Source organism: Pseudorca crassidens, chromosome 14 (genome assembly GCF_039906515.1).
Source record: "Pseudorca crassidens isolate mPseCra1 chromosome 14, mPseCra1.hap1, whole genome shotgun sequence".
In the NCBI taxonomy this organism is placed as follows: Eukaryota; Metazoa; Chordata; class Mammalia; order Artiodactyla; family Delphinidae; genus Pseudorca; species Pseudorca crassidens.
This window is the reverse complement of record NC_090309.1, coordinates 20,641,429-20,664,141: the sequence shown is the minus strand read 5'-3', so window position 1 is coordinate 20,664,141 and position 22,713 is coordinate 20,641,429. Positions and strand designations below refer to the sequence as shown.

At 37.0% G+C, this 22,713-nt stretch overlaps 1 protein-coding gene and 1 pseudogene across 2 annotated transcripts in view; one reads left to right on the top strand and one right to left on the bottom strand.

Moving 5' to 3' along the window:
- The window catches only part of CTNNA2 (catenin alpha 2), a 1,189,124-nt gene that overhangs the window by 41,937 nt on the left and 1,124,474 nt on the right, over positions 1 to 22,713 (top strand). The window lies entirely within an intron of this gene.
- LOC137205602 (guanine nucleotide-binding protein subunit alpha-13 pseudogene) lies at positions 17,590 to 18,599 on the bottom strand (annotated as a pseudogene).

Genomic DNA, 22,713 nt, shown 5'->3' with positions numbered 1-22,713 from the left:
CTTTATCTTCTGGGTTGAGTCTTCTTACATAGATGCAGTCTGCTTCTTAAAGGTCTTCAGAGAGGGGAACTCTAAAGCCTCTTTGGCAGAGTATTCCAGAACCTAACAGCAGTCATAGTCAGGAAACTCTTTCTCATATCTGATCTAAATAGCTCGTGCTGCTGAAATTTAAATTAATTTTTCCTTGCAACTTATGTTTATTATGCTTATAGTAACCCTAGAAATGAATTTAAATGATGACTTAGTTATCCTTGAGATTACTTTTCTTCATAACCTAAAACTTTTGCCTGTCGGGAGAGTTCAGGGCCTCAGGTATCCCTCTTAATTTTGATGTAATGCATTTATTTTCTTGGCATGTATTGTCCTTGGTGATTGTCAGTGAGAAGCCCTTTGTTTCAGAAACTGGAGACAGAATGTGTTGGGTGAGCTTTCAATGTTGGAATTTAAGTCAATATCCAGGAGAGAGGTCTTAGAGTAGCTAGTAGCAATGCACATTTGAAAATTAAATGTAATTCACTTTTTAGGTCTCCTTAGTTTAAAAAAATGACCTATGTTTACAATTTGCCTGTTTAGTTTTAAACTCATTGCCTTTCTAATGGTCTCATATACATTTTATTACCTAAAATTTGAACCTTTTATTCCCTGGGTATGAAAGACTCTTACAGAACTTATTAAGCCCTTGGAGGATTGTGTTAGGCTCTTTAGCTCTGGCTGTTTTTTGCTTTCAAAATGATGGCTCTGCTTGTGGTGGCATATTCCATATGAAGTCATGTGACTATAAAATCCATCCTGTAATTTATTTCTTTAAACCCTGTGTTCATATGTGCAGATTAACTGGCTGCTCTGCACTTGTGTCTACACAGGGTCGGCTCCTCAAACGGCTTTAAAACCTCTTATTTTGTAAGCGTACTACTGCAGTGTAAACCTAATTAAGTGAGAACTTTTGGTTCAGTAGAATTACCTGTTTAGCTGTGCATAGGATGTTCCTGGTGAGGCTTGGGCTTGATTTTGTTTTGCTTTGTTTTTAAGTATGAAGCTCAATTGACAACATTGCACAGAAGCTCCAGAGTGTTTACACATATCTAGATATACACACATATAAACATTCATACAGAGACAGTCTTACATTTCAGACCAGAATATAGTTATTAGCATATTCTAGTTCTGTATAGGTTTTTCTCAAGAAATTTAAATAATATTCTTGGTGTGTGTAGGTAGTTTCTTACGCAAAGCTTAGTTTGCAATTAAACATGCACATAATTGTTACTAACTCACTGCTAAACATGGCACTACTATGCAGATTGATCCAGCCATCTAATGATGAAAAAATGATTATACCCATATCCCATTATTAACTGTAACTTAATCAACTATCATTTTATATTGATAATGTCATTTTAGTGAACGTTTCTTCTTCTAATAAATCTCCTAATAGATAACAGAATTCAGATTTTATGAAAGTGTTAGTTATGTATATATCTATGTTCATTCATTAAACATGTATTTATGGTTTACAGTAGGTGCTGTGAGGGTTTAATGAAAGACCCATTATGAGTCCTGCCCTAAAGGGCCTTTTGTTGTAATAGGAAAGATAATAAATATAAAATATCTATTATATAGTGTAGAAGGTACTCAGTACCACATAGAGCTTTAGAAGCTTGGAATAACAGTAAGAACTAATTTCCTGTTTGGGGGATTAACAAGGGCTTAGCTAGGACATGAAAGATGAAATAGACTAGTGTAGGGAGATGTTCTAGCCGAAGAACAAACTGTAAGGCAAAATTTATATGCAGTTTTTGTGGAAACTGTGGGAACTCTTCATTTTGATTGGAGCTTGGGTAATGGTGGTAAATAAGGTTGAAGCCTGACAGTGAAGTCTTTGAATGCCAAGCTAAGGAGAAAATTAGTTGCAACTGTAGGTTCTTTGTTTAGCATGTTATGGGTATTGAATAGATGCCTATATGCTTTCTCTCTCTTTCTCACTCTCTCTCCTTTTTTGTCCTTACACCCCTATCCTTCTGCCTCTGTCTTGCTATCTTTAGATTGTTAGTTCATCAAATCTTTAATCTTTGGTTTTCATATACTCGGCATCTATTATTGGAGGTGCTAAAACAGATGTTGATGAATGAATGTTGAATAATCAAGATGCAACTTTATAGGTAGTGGAGAGATAGAGCATGTTTTAGCCTAGTACTTTGGGAAGCTGAAATTTGGGGAAAATAAGAGCTGACATCATTAGGTAAGAAGAAACATTGAAAAGAACTGATACCAGAGTTACATGGTCAGAGGTTGTTTCCCCAGTGTATACCACTAACTTCTACATCTGATAATTTATGCTAATCACCTGGAAATTTTTCAACCTGATTGACTTCTAAGCTTTACTCTTTTGAGATTATGATTTGGTAGGTGTGGGGTGCCAAGGATCTGGACTTGATTGTGATAACTTGCCAGGTCTGGGAACCACTTATAAATGAGATATAATGAGGGCCTGGCCTCATTTTCCTGTGGAAATGGAGCACAGGGGATGTACTCAGAAAATGTTACAGAGACATCGTTGAGTAAACTTGTGAACAAGTTCTTTCCTAGTGGTAGGAAAGAATCAAAACTGACATCAGGCTTTCAATCCTGATGCTGGGAGGCTGGTGATATCATTTGTGAAGCAGTGATGTTTAATGGTTGTTGACAGAGATATTAATTGTGCTTTGGACAGAGGGAGAGAGTGGGAGGAGCTAGGAGGACATCCAGGATCTCTGTCCAGAAGAGGGTTCCAGGGTTGCCTGGAAGAGAGGACAGCACAGAACTGGGGATTAAGAGTTTAAAGCTGATTCTTATGTATAATAATAGTGATTATGATGGTAATGAAAATGTAAATACTACTTACCATTATAAAGCTACCATTTATGTAGCAGGCTGCTGCTAAGAAATTTACATACAGTTTCTAACATCATCCTTACAAAAACCCTGGGAGATCCCCAATTTACAGAAAAAAAAAAAAAAAGATTAGGACTGAGAGAATTTCGTTTTCCTGTGATCAATAACGAGTGAATGTGTGGTGTATATGTTTTGATGACGCCAGCACTTGACATAGGACTCCAAAAAAAATCTTTGTGCCATAGTGACAAAACAGTGAAGAAAGATCAGCTAGAGATTTTTTTCACTTACCTGAAAGAGAAAATGACAACTTGGAGAAAGTGGTTTTTTAAACAGCAATAATTGCTTCAGAGAAGTAAATTTGTATCAGAACTTGAGAAAATCTACCAGTTTTGGCAATTAGGAGGTCATTAGCAACCTCTGAGGTTAGAATTTCAGAGAAATGGAGATGGAAGAAGACAGAATACAAGGTAAAAGTCTGTCTTCTGAGACCCGGAGAGGTTGAGTGTAACAGCTCTATCAGCAGGTTGGTGTTTATGGAAAAGAAAGAGGAGAGGCCCTGTCTGTGAATGTTCAGGGTGAAAATGTTCACACACTTTTAAAATATAGAAATAGGCTTGGAAGAATCTGAGTGTTGCATAACTGTAAAAATGTCATTGAAATTGGCTTTAATTCAGGTTGCTGGCTTCTACGGGTAGGAAAAAACAATTGGAGAATGTGGCAAGTGTGGGTGGTTGGATGGATAATGATGTGACTTTGTCTCTTTATACTCTTGCTATTAAGGAGAAAAAGAGGATGGATATTGGAAAGGCAAAAGAAATGCCTTTTCCTAGAAAAGACATATCTCTTGAGCCTCTCAATTCCAGACAATAAAGTGTGAGTATGGTAGAAAAAGAATAGTTGAGCAGAAAATGATCTTAAGAGCCACAGACAGAAGCTGAGTTGTGACTATATCCCAGAAGTGCCTTAACGAGAAGGAAATGCTCACGATGAGCTATTTATTCAATCTCAGGGCTGGACATTCATGGAGAAGAAGGATCCCAGATTTCACCTCCTTGTATCTTTTCCCCAATTTTATCATTTTAATATTGCTTTTTCTCATTTTTTGAGATATAAATAACATACCATAAAATTTTCCCTTTAAGGTGTACAGTAGAACAATTTTTAGAATATTTGCAAAGTTATAGAACCATCACCACTATCTAATTCCAGAACATTTTTCTAACCCCTAAAAGAGACCTCATACTCATTAACAATCACCGTCCATCTCCCCCTCTATTCAGCCCCACTATCTACACAGTGTTTCTACAGATTTGTCTATTCCAGGCATTTTGTGTAAATGGAGTCATACAACATGTGACCTTTTGTGTCTGGCTTCTTTTCCTTACCATACTGTTTTCCAGGCTTATCCATGTTATAGCATTTATCTGCACTTCATTTATATTTATGGATGAATAGTATTCCACTATATGGGTAGACCACATTTTATTTATCCATTTTTTAGTTGATGGACAGTTGGGTCGTTTCCATTCTGGGGTTATTATGAATAATGCTACAATGAACATTAGAGTACAAGTTTTTTTTGTGTGTGTGTGTGAAGATATGCTTTTGTTTCTCTTGGGTATATACTTAGGAGTGGAATTTTGGTCATATGGTAATTCTGTGTTTAACTTTTTGAGCAGCTTCCAAACTATTTTCTAAAGCAAGTGTACTATTTTACATTCCCTCCACCAGTGTATGAAGGTTACAATTTCTCCACATCCTTGCTGACACTTTACTTTCCATCTTTGTGATTATAGCTATCCTAGTGGGTGTGAAGAGGTATCTCATCTTGGTTTTCATTTGCATTTCCCTACTCAATAATGATGTCAAGCATCTTTTCCTGTACTTATTAGCTATTATATCTCTTCTTTGAGTCAGTTCTATTCAAATCCTTTGTCCATTTTTTATTCCACAAAGAAGGGAAGGTCTATTTTGTCTGACATGACTGTTGCTACCTACAATTTCTTGTCATTTCTGTTTGCATGAGATATATTTTTCCATCCCCTCACTTTCAATTTGTGTGTGTATTTAGCTCGAAGTGAGTCTCTTGTAAGCGGCATATAAATGGGTCTTTTTTTAAATCCAGTCGGCCACCATAAATGCTTTTTTGATTAGAACATTTAGTCCATTGACATTTAAAGTGATTACTGATATGTTTGTACTTACTTCCATTTTGTTTCTTGTTTTCTGGTTGTTTTTGTAGTTCTCTGTTTTTTCTTTGTCTTTTAGTCTCTTCCTTTGTGCTTTGATGATTTTTTTTTAGTGGTATACATTTGTTCCTTTCTCTCTAGTTTTTGGGTGTCTACTGTAGGTTCTTAATTTGCGGTTACCATGAGGTTTATATATGTTGACTATAACTATATCTACTTGCTTTAAACTGGTAGTCATTTAATTCAAACATACTCTAAAATATCTACCTTTTTTACTTTCCTCACCCACATTTTGTGTTTTTGATGTCATATTTTACATCTTTATGTTTCTCCCTTCACTGTTTATTGTAGACAATTTCTTTTAACTTTTAATCTTTGTACTAGCTTATTTAAGTGCTTCATCCTTAGCCCTTACTATATATTTGCCTTTCCTAGTGGGATTTTTCCTTTCCTATAGATACTTCTTGTTATAGGCTTTTCACTTAGAGAAGATCCTTTAACATTTCTTTTAGGGTAGGTTTAGTATTGAACTCTCTTCATTTTTGCTTGTCTGAGAAGTTCTTTATCTCTCCTTCAATTCTGAATGATAACCTTGCTGGGTAGAGTATCCTAGGTTGCAGGTTTTTCCTTTTCAGTACTTTGAATATATCATGCTACTCCTTTCTAGCCTGCAAAGTTTCTGCAGAGAAATCAGCAGATAGCCTTATGGGGGTTCCCTTGTATATGACTCTGCTTTTTCTTTCTGCCTTTAGAATTCTCTCTTCAACTTTTGCCATTTTAATTGTGATATGTCTTGGTGTGAATCAGCTTGGGTTCATCTTGTTTGGGAACTTCTGTGCTTTTTGTACCTAGATATGTGTTTCCTTCTTCAGATTTGGGAAGTCTTCAGCTATGATTTCATCAAATACATTTTCAACCCCCTTCTCTCTCTCTTTTTCTGAGACCCCTATAATGTGAATGTTGGTATGCTTGTTATCCCAGAAATCTCCTAAACTGTTCTCACTTTTTTTCATGTTTTTCTTTTTGATGATCTTATTGAGTAACTTCCATTATTCTATCTTCCAGATCACTTATGTGTTCTTCTCTATCACTTAGTCTGCTATTCATTCCTTGTGCAGTGTTTTTCATTTCAATTATTGTGTTCTTGAGTTCTGTTTTTTAAAATATATTCTAGTCCCTTGTTAGAATTGTCACTGTGTTCATCTATTCTTTTCCCTAATTCAGTTAGCATTCTTAATACTAACACTTTGAATTCTTTATCTGGTAAGTTGCTTATTTCTGTTCATCATTTAAATTTTCAGGGGTTTTCTCTTGCTGTTTCAGTTGAGAGTAGTTCTTCTGTCTTTTCATTTTACTTAACTTTTTCTGTCTCTGTGAATTTTGGTGGAGCAGTTACCTGTAACAGTGTTAAAGAGGTGTCTTTATGTGGAAGTGTTCGTAAACAGTCTGCATGAGCCCAGTGCCTTTGGTGGAAGAGCTGGATTTGATGTGAACAGAAGTCATGTCCTTCCTCAGGGTATACTGTCAGCTATCACCTTGGTGGGGCTGGAGATGGAGGGGCTAGGGCTGGAGCCCTGTATGGGGTGGGGCTTCCCCTCTGCTCAGTGGCTGTTACTGCCCTATCGGGGGCAGGGTCACAACCCAAGTTGATGGAACAGAAGTCTTTTTTTTTTTTTTTTTTTTTGCGGTACGCGGGCCTCTCACTGTTGTGGCCCCTCCCGTTGCGGAGCACAGGTTCCGGACGCGCAGGCCCAGCGGCCATGGCTCACGGGCCCAGCCGCTCCGCGGCATGTGGGATCCTCCCGGACCGGGGCACGAAGCCGTGTCCCCTGCATCGGCAGGCGGACTCTCAACCACTGTGCCACCAGGGAAGCCCTGGAACAGAAGTCTTATGGCTCAGGTTTGAGCTAGATGTTTCCTTTAAGCATGTGCTCTCCTCTATCTCAGCACAGGCACCCTCTCCCCAGAGGGGGGCAGTCATGGAGCAGGAGGGGCCCATGCAGGTTTCGAGCCGTAGTGTGCCAGCTGCAGACAGAGGTCTGGGCTGTCTCCAATGTACCACCCCTGCTGCATCTGAGTCTCCTTTGCCCCTCACAGCCAATCACTCCCTGTAGCCTCTGCCAACCATGCTCAGTTGTGGAGCCATGAGGCAGGGCAGGTGGGGCCCACGTGGGCTACATGGGCTCTGGGCATGTATCAGGACACAGGCTGTGGCAGTCTGGCTGCTGTCACAGATTGGGACCACCCCTGATGTGCTGCCTGTGTAAGCATCAGCAGTGGCAGCCCCCACCATGCCATGGTCCCATCAGACGCCACCCACAGTCCGAGTTGTCTCTGTATCCCCTTAGTGAGTTCTCTCCCAGGTCCTGGCAGTCCTCGCTCCAGTGCGGAGCTGTGAGGTGAAGTAAGTGTGGCTGGAGCATTCCAGTGCTCCAGTGCAGAGCGTTGGTTCAGGCTGGGGCACGTACTGGGGTGGTCACAGGAAACTGGGCAGCCACTGGAGCAGTCCTCAGTCAGCCCTCTGCCCCGCCTTGGGAGTAAGCCAGCGCTCACATGCTCCTCGCAAGTGGAGTCCAGGATTCCCACGGCCCTTCTGTGAGTTCCACTGGCTCTCCAACCAGCCAAGTGGGCTTGTTTTCCCTGTGTCAGATTCCAGGACTGGGCTGCCTGAGACATGGTTTGAAAAGCTCACTCCCCATGGCAGATCTTCACCCCTTCCCTCTGAGTCCCCTCCCAGGGGCACAGGTCCTGATCTGATCACTTCTCTTCCCTTCCTACCCGATTGTGTGTAGCTCTTCCTTACAGCCTTGTTTGTACAGGAGTCTTTCTTACAGTTTCAAGTTTCAATGAGAATTGTTCCATATGTAGATGTATGTTTGATGTGTTTGTTGGCGGAGGCAAGTTCACTTCTTCCTACTCTACCATCTTGATTGATCCCCCTGTCTTTTCACTTTTTGATGGTGTCTTTTGAAGCACAAATGTTTTTAATACTGATGAGGTCAAATTTATCTCTTTTTTTGGGAGGGGTTGCTTGCCCTTTTGGTGTTGTTTCCAAAAAATAATTGCCTAATCCAAAATCACAAAGATTCACAGCTCTGTTTCCTTCTAAAGAGTTTCATAGTTTTAATTTTTATATTTACATCTTTGATCTATTTTTAGTTAATTTTTGTATATGGTGTGAGATAGGAGTCTACCTGCATTCTTTTGCATGTGGATATCCAATTGTTTCAGTACTTTTTGTCTTCAGAAGTTAATTGACCATAAATGTAAGGCTTATTTCTCAACTCTCAATTCTAATCACTTTATCAGTATGTCTATCTTTATGTCAATGCCGTATTGTTTGGATTGCAGCAACTTTGTAGTAAGTTTTGAAATAATACTACCTTTTAATATTACATAACGTAAAACTTATGACTGCCAATTTAAAGTTTGTGTTTTTTAATAATATATTTAGGCAGAATCATTTGCTAGTTTCTGTTCTTAGTCACCTTGGCTGAAAATTGATACCTTTAGTCTCCCTGGCTGAAAACTTGATAGGACTTTGCAGCCCTTAATTTCTCTGAATAGAGACAGAGGAAAAGTGTCTAGATGGAGACTACAACTCTGAAGGGAAATTGATGGCTGTGATTGTAGAAATTCTAGAAAAAATAAAATATTATTCAGCAATTCAGGTCTATAATTTGAATATTATTTGTTGCTGATTGGATTATAAAGTTATTTTAAACTTAACATTTATGGGTTTCCTTTTGGAAACCTGTGTAGCATGAAAAGAGAAGCGTTGGGTATATTATATACATATAATATATCCATATTTTGTTTAGGTGTACTCATGCAGTTATGCATATGTGAAACAAGCAGCATTATATCCCTTTCTTTTTATTAATCTGAAAGAATAAATGTAGATAAATTGGACTTAGATGTTAAAAAGCCAGAGTCCTTGTTTGATACTAAAATTGTGATGTATCAGTGTGTGACAGAGAGAGAAAGGGAGAACAAGAATACTAATGAACTTACTTTCTAAGACATTGCTGTTTTCTAAGATATGAATGTGAGTAATAAAAATATGCAAACAACATATGCACTCACATTACAGGAATGTGTTTATTCATGGTATAGTACATTGAATGTGATGGGTGAAGTGCAAATCCAGCTGATATGATCAGGTATGTGGTTCATCATATTTTGCAGACATTGTTTTGTTATACATTTGGGAAAAAATCTCATCTAATAATAGGATCTGTATATTCTTTCCTTCTTTCAATGTTGTTTTCTCTTCTGAGTGTATGTCATTTATTTGTCATTTAGTGTGTGTACATGTATTTGTATGAAAAATGTATTAATTATTCTCATATAATTTATGATGGGATTCAGAGTTGTTTGGTCTGGATTGAACCCCCCTCCCATCAGTCTCTAGGTAATAACATATCCTTTGTCTCTTTATAGCAAAAATAGATTTTTAAAAATAGTTGTATATGTAACCATCAAGACCATACACTACAATTAATTGGTTTTGTTTCAAATTCATTATGTAGTGAAAGGTGTAATTACACAGCTCAAATTGCATCCCTTTCTCTCAACATCATTGCTGTTTTCCAGTGGGTGGTGGTTTATAAATGCAGGAGTAAGGATGGAATGGGGTCCTTATTTGGTCAAAATAGTCTTATTTTACTCTATGAGGAAAATAGGCATATAATATTTGGAACTAATTATGCAAATAGTTATTTCCACATATAATTTATTAATTTCATTTTAAAATCCTGTTCTAAAGGTGGACAGGCCTTTGAATCACATGTTGTTCTTTAAACCAACTCATAATTATGCTCTGTCACACTCACCAAGTATACTGGTGCAACATTTATTTACCTTTCATTAATTTGGAAACAGCATGGTTTGCTAAATTATACACTGGTCATTCAGAGTCATCATATCAGATGCAATTGAAGGCAAGATTGAATGGTATGTTTCTGCTCCCACGTGCCAGCCTTTGTTGACATAGAGCACGTGGTGCTCTTTCCCATCATAATAATGGAGGCCATCTCCAGGAGGCATTCCTGGAGCAGGTCTGAGGAGAGTGCACCTGTGGGGATGGTGTAAGAAGCATTCTTTTCCTTCCAGCCCATTTTGGCTCTGCCACGTGTAGATTTATGTATATGTTGCCCACTTTCACCATCACTCGAAATAGGAATGCAGCTACCCTGTTACAGGGAGGTGATAAAAAATGCATTTTGAGCTGATGTTGTAAAAAATATCCTATTAAATTTCATTTCAGAGTTTTTATTATGTAATTTTGAAGATTCAGCTGTTTGTTTAGATAAATGCCAACGGCAAACTCAGGTCTTTACTCTGTGCAACTAGATATTCCATAATGTAACATACATGTTAGTGGAAGATAACTTTTTGGAGACAAAAGGTGAACTAACAAAAGTCACTGCTCGCTGACACGTTTTAATAGGGGTTCCTTAAGGAGGGAGACAGAATATTTTAAGCTGAGAGAGGTGAAGACGATTGAATTTTCTTTTTAAATGAAGGAGTTTACACATTCTTAGTTTATTTTAGAAATCCTACTCTGCAGACTATACACATTTGCATTGATTTTTGTGGGACAAAAGTGAAACTGGGGCTTCCCTGGTGGTGCAGCGGTTGAGAGTCTGCCTGCCGATGCAGGGGACACGGGTTCGTGCCCTGGTCCGGGAAGATCCCACATGCCGCGGAGAGGCTGGGCCCATAAGCCATGGCCGCTGAGCCTGAGCGTCCGGAGCCTGTGCTCCACAGCGGGAGAGGCCACAACAGTGAGAGGCCTGCGTACCGAAAAAAAAAAAAAAAGTGAAATTGATTCATACCCTGTCACATTAGTGTAATTTATAACACCTTTGTATTGCATATTAAAGTTTTTTTTAAAATGGTGAGTTCACACTTTTTTCACAAGTATGCTTAAATTTAATTTAATATATGGGGCAAAGAGTAGAAAGAATGGCCTCTCGATACTTCTCTGTTCCTTAGAACATATCCTAATTTTTTTTTTCTCTTTTGCTCTGGAGTTCAATCATCATGCTAGTGATGTTAACAGCTAATAGTTTGTAAGTCTTGACATCTCTTCAGGTATTTATTTCAGTTGAGCTGTTTTAATCAAGCACTATTTTATTTTCTTATTTTTTTATCTTCCGCTTCTCCCACTAAAATAGTAAACTCCATGTAGGCAGGGGCTTATAGTGATCATAAAGGACCTGGCAGATCATACTAAAATGTAAACCTTTATCTTGTGGGCAGTGGGTGAGAACAAGGGTTTAAGTGGGGAAATAACCTGATCAGATTTACATCTTAAAGACAGAGTTCAGAGCAAGATCATGGTGGTCTCGTGGTGGGGGCATGTCTGGAGGCAGGGAGAGGACTTAGAAAGCTGATCCAATAAGAGATAATGATGGCCCAATTTAAGATATTGTTAGTACATTGTAAAATCATGGACTAATGTAAGCAATATTAAGGAGGTAGAATCCATGGGACTTGGTGCTTGATTGATGTAATTAGTGAGGGAAAGGCAGAGTGCAGGACCATTCTCAGGTTTCTTTTTGGGCAGTTAATGGAATCACGTGTGAAGAGAGACAAATATTTTTTCTAAAACACAATTGAGTTCAACTAGGAGTTTGTTTCATGTGAAGTACCTGAAGGCCATCAAGAAGAAATATCCAGTAGGTTGTTGGAGATAGGGATCTAGAACTCAGGGGAGAGATCCATGCTGAGGATAATAGGGTTTAAGTTTATCAAAGCATAAATGGCTGTTGAAGCCATAGTTAGGGAGATTTTCCAGGGAAAATATAAAGAGAAGACTAGGGCTCAGTTGAGCCCTAAGGGTTGTTGACATTTGTTCCATAAATAGAGCCCAAGAAGACAAAATGAGTAGAATCCAGAGAGGTAGGCAGAGAACCAGGCACATGATGCGCCATGAGAAGAACATATCAGGAAGTTTGTGGCCAACAGTACAAGATCATGCAGAGGAATTGAGTAGGAGAAATCTATTAGACATTTATTGAAACAGCATTTATTGGGGGCCTATTATGTGAGTGTGGTCTTCAAACCAACCCAGTAAATGCTTGCCACCAGCTTTCAAAGTGTTTCATTAAAGAAATTGTCACAGTTAATTCCTGATAATCTAATACAGGTTGTGCCTTCTGTTTCCTCCCTTTAAAAGACCTTTCCCATGTTGTAAGGAAAAAAGAAGAAGGTAAATGAAGAGCTATCTTTTCTGTATTCAGGTCCAAATGTATAATTCTCGGGAAAACATTCTTTTCCATGAAGAATAATTTCATTCATTAGGAGAAAAATGGAAATTTTTATAAGGTTGCCAACCAAAGTGATTCTCCACTTTTATTTTCAGCAAAGCTAAATCTGCATATCGAAGATGTATCTTGATATCCAAAGACCCAAAAGGTGAAATGCTGACACACTTAACTGATTTCTTTCATTTTACTTTCTTGATGTTGGCTGTGCACATACATAGGCAGACAGTCATATGAGATAGTTACAATTATTTGGATGAAAGAAAATGTAATATTTTGCATAAAATGATGAGAAAATGTAATTGGAAAAACTGAAGGAAAAATGGAAATCCAATTTTCCTTAGTTTGGTACTCAGTATACAATTCATACCTGTCCATTGTGGTGAATTGAAATACTTTCAAGTTGCGTTGTATTTGGAAATTGAATCCTACTTTAATTTCTTGCCATTAGAATTTCTCCTGTACTTAAAGTTCTTACTAAAATGATATGTTAAAAACACAAATAGCATATTTATGATTTGCTTTAATCAGTGAAACATAATAAAATGTCAAATGCTCAACATTGACAAGAATTTAAATAAAAAAGGTACTATACTGAACGGACATTTGGATAAACACATAGAAAATGCCTACCAAATTCAATATAGTAGCTAATTTTTAAACTAGAATTTAGAAAGAAAGTCACTCATTTTGTAGACAAGAAAACTGAATTGGAAGAAGGAAATTTATTTGACTAAGGTACATTGACAACTCATATAGCCTTGAGATTGCATGAGGCCAATTTCATAAAGTTCTGCTGCTCCTTTTTTCTTACGGTGTTTTCACTTGTAATGCATTCTCTTTCCCAAATGTATTTCATCTTTTATCTCTAAAAGATGGAATTTTCCTTGAATTTCTTATAGACCTTAATCTGGCACTCCTAAGGTTTTTACAACATTTTAATGTTTCCACATTTACTGGATATGTGATTGAGTGTGACCAATGCAGGCAAGTCTGCTTGACTTTACCTGAAGAGGCCTTTCAGTTTTACGTTTTATACCATTGCTCAAGCAGGAAGGCACCTCTACCTTCTGCCTCTTATTTTTTCCACCTGCCTCAACAGGTAAGGGCCAATTCAAATGTTGTTGCCCCTGTATAGTCTTCACTTTTCATCCTAGTCAGAATGAGTTAATCCTTCCTCTTTATTCTGGCTTGATGAGTCCCCCCCAGCCCCCTTCCCAGTCAAGTAGAGGCAGAGATGTTAGATGAATTCCTTGGAATTGCAGTCTGAGGTCAGGTGGCCATTGCTTATGGGGAGGCCACAGAAGCTGGAGCCAAGGGATGTGTTTTACAATACAGCATCCTGGGAAGAAGCCAAAATCAGGCAATGACTCGTCAACTCCAAATGGTTAGGCTTTGAGGGATGGTGCAAACTGGAGGCTCCAATCAGAACAGAACAAATGGTTTAAAATTGAGGAGAGAGATGGTACCTTAAAAAAAAAAAAAATCACTAAACCAGAGAAGACTGGACTGTTCTTAGAAGATGCCTGCAGACTTGATGGGGCAGAAGGTAGGCATTAAAGACACTGACCTGAGGACACCAGATCTTTTTTTCAGACATCAAGTAATGCTTCTTATACCATTTACATATAGTAGGATGATAAATTTTTATCTCATCTGATAAATGTAAGAGTCTTCATAGTCATGTTTTTATTGTATTCTTCTTTGTTCTTCACTTAGTATAATGTCTGGCATATCATTAGTGCTAAGTAAATATTTGTTCATTTATTTAGTAAATGTTGAACCCATTATATATGGAAGTGTGACATACTGACATTTCTAATTTTATAAGTTCATTAAATCATTCATTCATTCATTTAAAAAGTAAGTACTAACTATATCTTGGTAATTATACAGAGAAGCAAAATTAGTGCTTATTTCAACATCTAGAGGAGAAAGCAAACAGTAAATGGTTACCACGGTTGCATTAGGTATGGTGACAGGTTTCTGTATGGGGCATTATGGGAGCCCTTCTGGAAATAGCTATACTCTCAGGGAGAGGCTAAAGAGTTCATTTTTGCTGGGTGGAAGAATGAGCAGGAGGCTGCCAGGAGAGTCATGGGGCAAAAATGCATGTGAATGTAGGGGAAATGGTTTGGTAGGTGAGTGTACTGGGGATTGAAAAGGTAGGAGAGAGCAAATGCAAAGAGGGGTCAGATCATGAAGGCATGCTATACTAAAGAATTCGAACTTGATTCTTTGTCTTGAGAAGGACTGAAGGATTTATAAAGGAATTCTAAGTGCATTTCTTTTGTTCTTCACTGCTTTATTTTCCACCTAATTTTTGATGTCCTATCCCATATGTGCTTCTAGGAATCTATCAGATCTTAAAACATTAAACCATCCAGGAATTAATGGAGGACTTGATACCACTGTCACAAATATAATCACCAGTCACTTAATGGTTGTGTCTGCATTGGAAACTCCATGTTCCTATTTAATAATTTCTTTAGCAAATTTAAATTCAGTGTCAGCTAGGCTTAAGCAACATATGTAGACTGAGACTTTAAAAAAATCTATTAAGGTACAAATAAAACATTATAATTACTTCTCATGCCAAAGCCCTTTTGGAATTGAATGTGTTGATATTTATTGTGGAGATAACCAGGCCATAAATTCTAAAAACACATTTTATTACTTCTAAATTAACACGGCTGAACTAAAATGAGACCATGGTTTATAATGACTGGTTAAATTGCAGTAATGTCCTCTTCAACCTAGTAAATTGGCATCATTATGTACAATCCTCACATTATAACAGCATTGCCTTGTAATACTTAGAGAATTTATTCTGTATCTTGACTTGTAAATGTGTTAAACCAGGACTTTCAAGCGATAGATAAATTTAAATTCACATGTGTTAATGATGTTGCTGTTTATAATTAATATAATTAAGGACAGAACTTCAGGGGTTTTCACAGCTATCATTTGCTCCTGAAATCTAAAGAAAGGTGGAATTACTCTACCATTTATTGGTATTCTGCAGATTTTATTCTTCAGAAAGTTTTAATGAGCTAGAATTATGTCAGAAACCTTGATATATGTCTTTTAAATTATGACAGATGATGTCTAAATAATTGTCTATCCTGATCTATTATTTCTTGAAAGGTCTTCAAGAACATAGCTTCAGTACTCTGTTCAGTGGATCAGTTCACTGTTGTATTCCCCTAGTAGACAGTTTTCCTTCTGATGAGATAACTGGCATTTCTTAAGTAGTGTTGGGCAAGATCTTGGTATCACAATCCCAGGTGTCTGGCAAATCCCAGGAGTAATTTTTCCTTTACATGTTTCTGGGATATAAAGTGAGATACTGTTGTTGAAGTCTTTGTAAACATGGAAAATAATTTCTCACAAATAACTGATGTATAAAATTTGTATGATCCAATTTAGATAAAGGAATTAAGAACCTGACGATGAAATTTGCTGATTATAACTTGTCAGCATAAGAAGTATGATGGTACTTGTAGATCACACTGGGAATACTTCAGGCTAAATGTAGAATTCAAAGCACTTTTATAAATTGAAAAAGAGATGAGAAAATTTGATAGTAAATTTAATTGGGGGCATATTCCGGGAAGTACCCTTCAGAATAATAATAAGCTATAAATGTAGAAAATAAGAATGACACACTATAAGTTTAATAAGTGAAAAAAGATCTAGAGATAATAGTGAACTAAAATTGAACATGAATTAGTCACTCTTCTTTTGCATAGAATGTGTAGATTAAGTGCTATGCAGAGTTACAAAGAAAATGAAGCAATATAATGCTGCCCTCAGGAGACCAATGAACTAATGAAAAAAATATAAATATGAAAGGTCCAAACTATAAAGTATCTATGTTGTTCTCATTCAAACTCAGGGTAATTTGCCTACTGTTGAGTGCCTGTGTGGCTGGTTGAAAGGACCAAATGTTAAATGATTTTGCTCTATTTTATATCAGCACTGATAACAACCCAGTTCACTTTCTTCTGAGGTATCTCCTTGATGTATAGCCTGGGAAAATGTGGATCATTAAATCATTAGAAGCACTTGACCCTAGAGGATTATGTACCATAATATGCTACTTGAATTTTTTGGCTTAAATTATTTCAGTGTTTTAAAAGGAATCGGGCCTACTTTTTCTTTCTTTTTTGGAATAGTAATACATGTCTCTTCTTAGAAATGATATCCATCATTTATGTAGTCACCAAGCTTTAAATTTTTAATTTTTGTTGGGCTCCTACCCACGCCCACCCCTTATCAACATATTCAGTCTATTACATAGAATTTTAATTTCAGAACTGGAGAGGAACCTTAGAGGTCATATAGTTCAGGTGGGTGTACAAGCAGTTTAAAAAACATGAAGGCTAGATCTGTGTAAACTTAGAGAATGTCATTCCTTAGATCAATTTTTTTTCCAATATCTTTTTCAAAGTAGGAGGCCACCATAAAGATATGTAACAGATGTAAGGCAGAGGAAAGATCTTAAACTTGCTTGTTTTGCTTGTCCTCATACCTACAGTATTTAAGGATGCCAGTAGTTGGCACCAACAGAGTATTCAGTTTTAAAAGTGGAAAAATTTAAAGCCTGAAGTTTACCTAGTTTGAGGTCTGCTAGAAGATTACCACTTAACTGAAATCATAGCCATACTGAAACAGATCAAAACCTGAACTTTGCAGATTATGTTATTCAGCAGGTTTCAGCCACAAACCAAAGTCTGCAGATGAGGGACTAAGATTTCCAAGAAGTTAAGCATAGAATCAAGATTTTTCTAATTCTAGAGAAATGCAACTCAAAACTACAATGAGTTACCACCTCACAAGGTGGTGCAGTGGTTAAGAGTCCGTCTGCCAATGCAGGGGACACGGGTTCGAGCCCTGGTCCAGGAAGATCCCACATGCCGCAGAGCAATTAAGCCTGTGCGCCACAACTACTGAACCTGCGCTCTAGAGCCCGTGAGCCACAGCTACTGAGCCCGCATGCCACAACTACTGAGCCCGCATGCCACAACTACTGAAGCCCACGCACCTAGAGCCTGTGCTCCACAGCAAGAGAAGCCGCTGTCATGAGAAGCTCATGCACCGCAACGAAGAGTAGCCCCCGATTGCCGCAGCTAGAGAAAGCCCATGCACAGCAACGAAGACCCAATGCAGCCAAAAATAAATAAAATAAATAAATTTAAAAAAATAAAAACACGAGAAGATACTAGAATAACAAGTTTTTTTTTTGTGCATCACTGTAGAATAAGATGCTTAAAGTTGTCATGAGGAATAGTACCTGGCACATCTCGGAAAATAAGGCGGGTGTTTCCATGTTGATAGTACTGTGAGGTGCTGGTATAAGAGCTTATGCTGCTGGTCCTGGCATTTGTTAATAGCAACATTCCCCCAGGAGCTTTTAGATGTCTCTTAAGCAGTGAGAATCCTCTTCAAATTCTAAGAAATAATCTCTGGGGCTCAACATTTGCACTTTCTCCTCAAGCAAGTCTGTCTCATTTAAGAAAAGAATTATGGCGACATTGCTGAAAACCTGGTTATTGACAATCCTTTCAAAAATGCTCAGAGATTCTGTAAGGCATTGGTCATCTATCTTGCCTACCATCTGGTCAAACTCACTGGAAGAAATAAGGAAGCATTCAAACCGACATTTCCTTTTTGATCTTTGACTGCCTACATCAGACATTTTGAAAGGAACATAGTAAGTTTCAAATTTGTACTTAGGAATATTTTGTTAGGTATTCTGCAAAGCAGAATATCCTCTTGTAATGGAATGTATCTGGCTCTTCGAGCTTATCCATTCTCAAGGAACTAGTTTTACAGATTCACCCAGCTGAAATTACCCATGGTTGTCATGTGCTTCCATCTGCCCACTGTGCCCTCATAGCAGAAAAATATTGAGAAAACGAAACAAAAACCTGGCATTGTCACCATTCCCTGGGCCACCATGGGTGGCCAGGGTTGTCAGCTGTCATCATCTTGTCTTTATCGAGTTGGTTTGAATTACCTCCCCAAGGAATACGAAGCTTCTCTTGAAATCTACAAGCACTTGCATACCTTTGGTCATGTTGCTGGAGATAGTGGGGTGAAACCCCTCACCAGCGCTCTTAAGCGTCCTGCCTGTGGATGACCCACATCAGCTTCAGGAAGATGGACCTGCTGCTCTGGTTTGCTCCTAGAAGCCCGGTTTTTCATGAACTGCTTCAGGTAGGTCTGACTTTTCCCAGGACAGGCATTTGTCCATCTCCCTAGATTCTGCTGCTGCCTGGCTTGCCTTCCGTTACCACACAGCTGGGTAAGTGTACTGAAAGCGCAGACAGAAAGCGAGGAAGTCCTGAGGTTTCATTTTCCCTCCAAACAGTATTAACCACTGTAAAGAGTCTCCTTGGAGTTTAGTACAAGAGCATCTCTTTTGGAGGACAAGAACTGAACTTGAATCCTGGGTCTACAAATGAGGAATCCTGGGCAAATTACTTAACATTATTGAATCTCAATTTCCTCATTTCCAAAATAAAGATAATCATAACTGTCTCTCAGGATTGCTGTGAACAGCAAATGAGGAGAGCAGTAGTCTAAAATGGTTAGCCCAGCGCTTGGCACTTAGGTGTCTGGACTATGTTACCTCCTTTTGCTTCTCTGTAATTACCTTTTTTTCAGACTTATTTATGAATGACTTTGGAAATTTTTCTCAATAATCAAACATTTAAAAGATGAAAGTTTGTCACTATTCAGACTCTGAAAACACTTCTAAATGAGATCAAACATTTCTTAGTAATGACAATTTCAATTCAGTAAGTTGCCAATTGAGATATTTAGATGTCTACTTCTGTTTGCTTTGTTAAAAAAAATCAACCACATTTACCTGTGTTGGGGAGGAGAGGAATTAAATAGGAGGTAAAGGGGATTTTATGGGAGATGGACATTTTCTCTATTTAATATTTTGTTTTGGGTGGTGGTTACACCAGTGTATACAATTTTTAAAACTAAACATACTAAATATATCTGTGCTTTTTATTTAACAAACAAATAAACTGAGGTATAATATACCTCGGTTTAAAAAAGTACCCACATTACTTTATATAGTATTTTAAAAGGTTATATCTTCTACTTTATTCCATCTAAGAGTCCAGAACAAGAATCTCATTATTTTGTTAGTCAAGGCTCATATATTTATTTATGTATTGTTTATAAGACCAGGTATTAGTATATCTGAGATTAAATTTATGGGGTGTGCATGCTCATTGATAGACGATATCATTCATTTTTAGTGTTTGCTTTTCTCTCATTTTTGAAACCTACAACTTCACTAGGCATTGAGCCTGTTGTAAAATATGTGGGTGAGTTATTTATAGAGTTTAAATTAAAAGCCTTATGCATTTAAACTTGGTATTAAAATAACATTATTTCATTCATAAATGAAGAAGTTCAGAGATTTCCTTGTTTTCTGAAATGGAGTTATGCATTATTTAGGAAATATGTCTACTAAAAACTTTAAAGCATAACTTCCACTTTAATTTAAATTTATTTTACTTAAGTTTACCCATTTGAAAATGTGAGTATACAAGTTTACAGCCATGTTCTTCACGTTGGTTTTACATTTTAAGCTTTCCGAGTTCATGATTTTCCTCTTTGATCTTAGTGCATTTCAAATGTTCCTGTGAGAACCATAGTTCAGTTGCTTAAGGCATGTGTTTTACATAATGTTAAGATGTTAGGATCACCTGTAAGTTCTTATAATTGGACTCCATTGTATTATGATTGCTTACCACCCCAAGTAGTTTCAGAATGTTTAATGCTTCATTCTTTGAAGGAATGATGCATTTTTAGTTTAATTTCACTTATTTGTTTTCAGATAAAATTTTCCAATATTACATTAAATGGTATTTAATGACATCAAAATCTACTTAGGGATTTTAAAAATATATATTTATTTAGATGAGTTTTGTAAAAATATTGATTCATATAAAAAGACATAGCTTTCATTTAGAAATGTTATTTTAGGTCATTTGGCAGTGATATGACAAGGTACTAGAAAGTCACTGACATTTGCCCTTTCAAACTGTAGGAAGACTATTACAAATTATTTCAGGCTTGAAGAAGTTACAAAAAATATATATAATATTTTGATTAGCAGAAGTACCTTCATCCTTTCTAAATCATTTATTATAGACAGCTTAAAATTTATTTTAAACCATTAATTAATTTGGTGCTTTAAAATACACTGACTTTTCCCCTGTGATTTTGAAATCCAATTAGGTCAGGTATATAAAGGTAGGTGGTGTTTTAAGGTGTTACCAGTTTAATAGTGCTGGCACTCTGCATGTGTTTATGACGGTTTTGCTTCATGCAGTCACTCTGAGCTGAATACATTTGCTATTCTAAAAATGAGAGAATCTAAGTTTAATTCTGTCCCTCTGTTTAGGAAGGTGATATTGTGTCCTTTTTATCCGATACTTTAATGTAAAATTTTATAAATTCATTTGATAAATGTAAGTGGAAAATGTTTGAATAGATTATTTAGATGATACTTGGGTATACTAACATCATCACTGCCTTTAATCAGGTGTGGTCATTGAGATGTGAATAGCTGGCATGTAGATATCCTCATGTGGACTAGTGGGCCCAGACAGTACAACAACTGAATGGAAATTGTAAATGAGTGAAAAGTACCCCAACACTCAGTAGCTCCATAGCTAGAAGTACATGTTTCACTACGTATTTTGCTTTTAAATTTTCTGTTTAGATATTTTGGTCTTTTTTCTATTAGGTCATTTGTCTTTTTCTTATTAATATGTGGCCTTTCATTATATTTTCAAGATAATATTCCTTTGTTGGTTGTATAAAGTTCAACTGTTTTCTGTCATTTTTTATTTAATGGAGACTTTTGATGCTGCTACTTTTGAGATAAATAATTTATCATTGTTTTAACTTGCATTTTGTGGGTTTCCTTTTTAGTGGAAGGCATCTTGCTTAGGAATTCTTTTCTAATCTTAAGGACAGAAAATATTTTCCGATATTTTCTTTTCAGTTTAAACATTTTTTCATTGTATTTTATTTTTAGTTTAAACATTTTTTCATTTTATACTCAAATCTATCATTTGTCTGGAATATATTTTTAAGTATGAGTCAGGTAGGAATCTAATTATGTTTTTCATTGTGTGGATGAATACAATTTCCCCAGTAGCATTTGTAGTCTGTTTTTATGTTTTTTTTCTTGTATAAATTTATTTTATTTTTACTTATCTTTGGCTATGTTGGGTCTTTGTTGCTCTGTGTGGGCTTTCTCTAGTTGCGGCGAGCGGGGGCTACTCTTGGTTGTAGTGTGTGGGCTTCTCATTGTGGTGGCTTCTCTTGTTGCAGAGCACGGGCTCTAGACGTGTGGGCTTCAGTAGTTGTGGCGTGCAGGCTCAGTAGTTGTGGCTCACGGGCTCTAGAGTGCAGACTCAGTAGTTGTGGTGCACAGGCTTAGTCGCTCCGCGGCATGCGGGCTCTTCCCGGACCAGGGCTTGAACCCATGTCCCCTGCATGGGCAGGTGGATTCTTAACCACTGCACCACCAGGGAAGCCCATGTAGTCTCTTTTTGCAAGCTCATCTGCCATGTACCCTCTGTCCACATTGACTTTCCATGTAACATAGATCTGCTCCTGGGCTCTCTCTTCTGTCCTGGTCTGTTGGACAATTTCTAAGTCAGTATATTTTATCATTATTGCTGATTTGTAATAAGCCTTAATATCTAGCCAGATAAGTATCGTATCTAATTTTCCACATGGTGCGTATTTTCCTTTCTTTCAGTCTTTTTGTATTTTAAATATGTTGTCTGTTAAATGGTATATAACTGTATATTTAAGAGCCACATTGGCTATCTCTGCTTTTTTTTTTTGGCACATTCTCTTTTTTTATTACTTTTATTTTATATTGGATTATAGTTGATTAACAATGTTGTGTTACTTTCAGGTATACAGCAGAGTGATTCGGTTATACATATACATGTATCTGCTCTTTCTCAAATTGTTTTTCCCTTTAGGTTATAACAGAATATTTAGCAGAGTTCCCTGTGCTGTACAGTGAGTCCTTGTTGGTTATCTATTTGAAATATAGTAGTGTGTATATGTCAATCCCAAACTTCCAATTTTTTATCTCTGCTTTTTAATAATTTATTGTAGCCTACTTTCATTTTGCTTAGGATTCCTGCCATATTTGACATTAGTACTAATAGCATACGTTGTACATTTTTTATTTGATTCTGTCTTTTTGAATTTTTACCCTACTTTTTATTTTCTTCTTAGAATTCTCTTCATTTTGTAATCATGTATCAGACCAGGTTCTAAACCATATGTAGTAATGCTGGTATGTCTTGAGG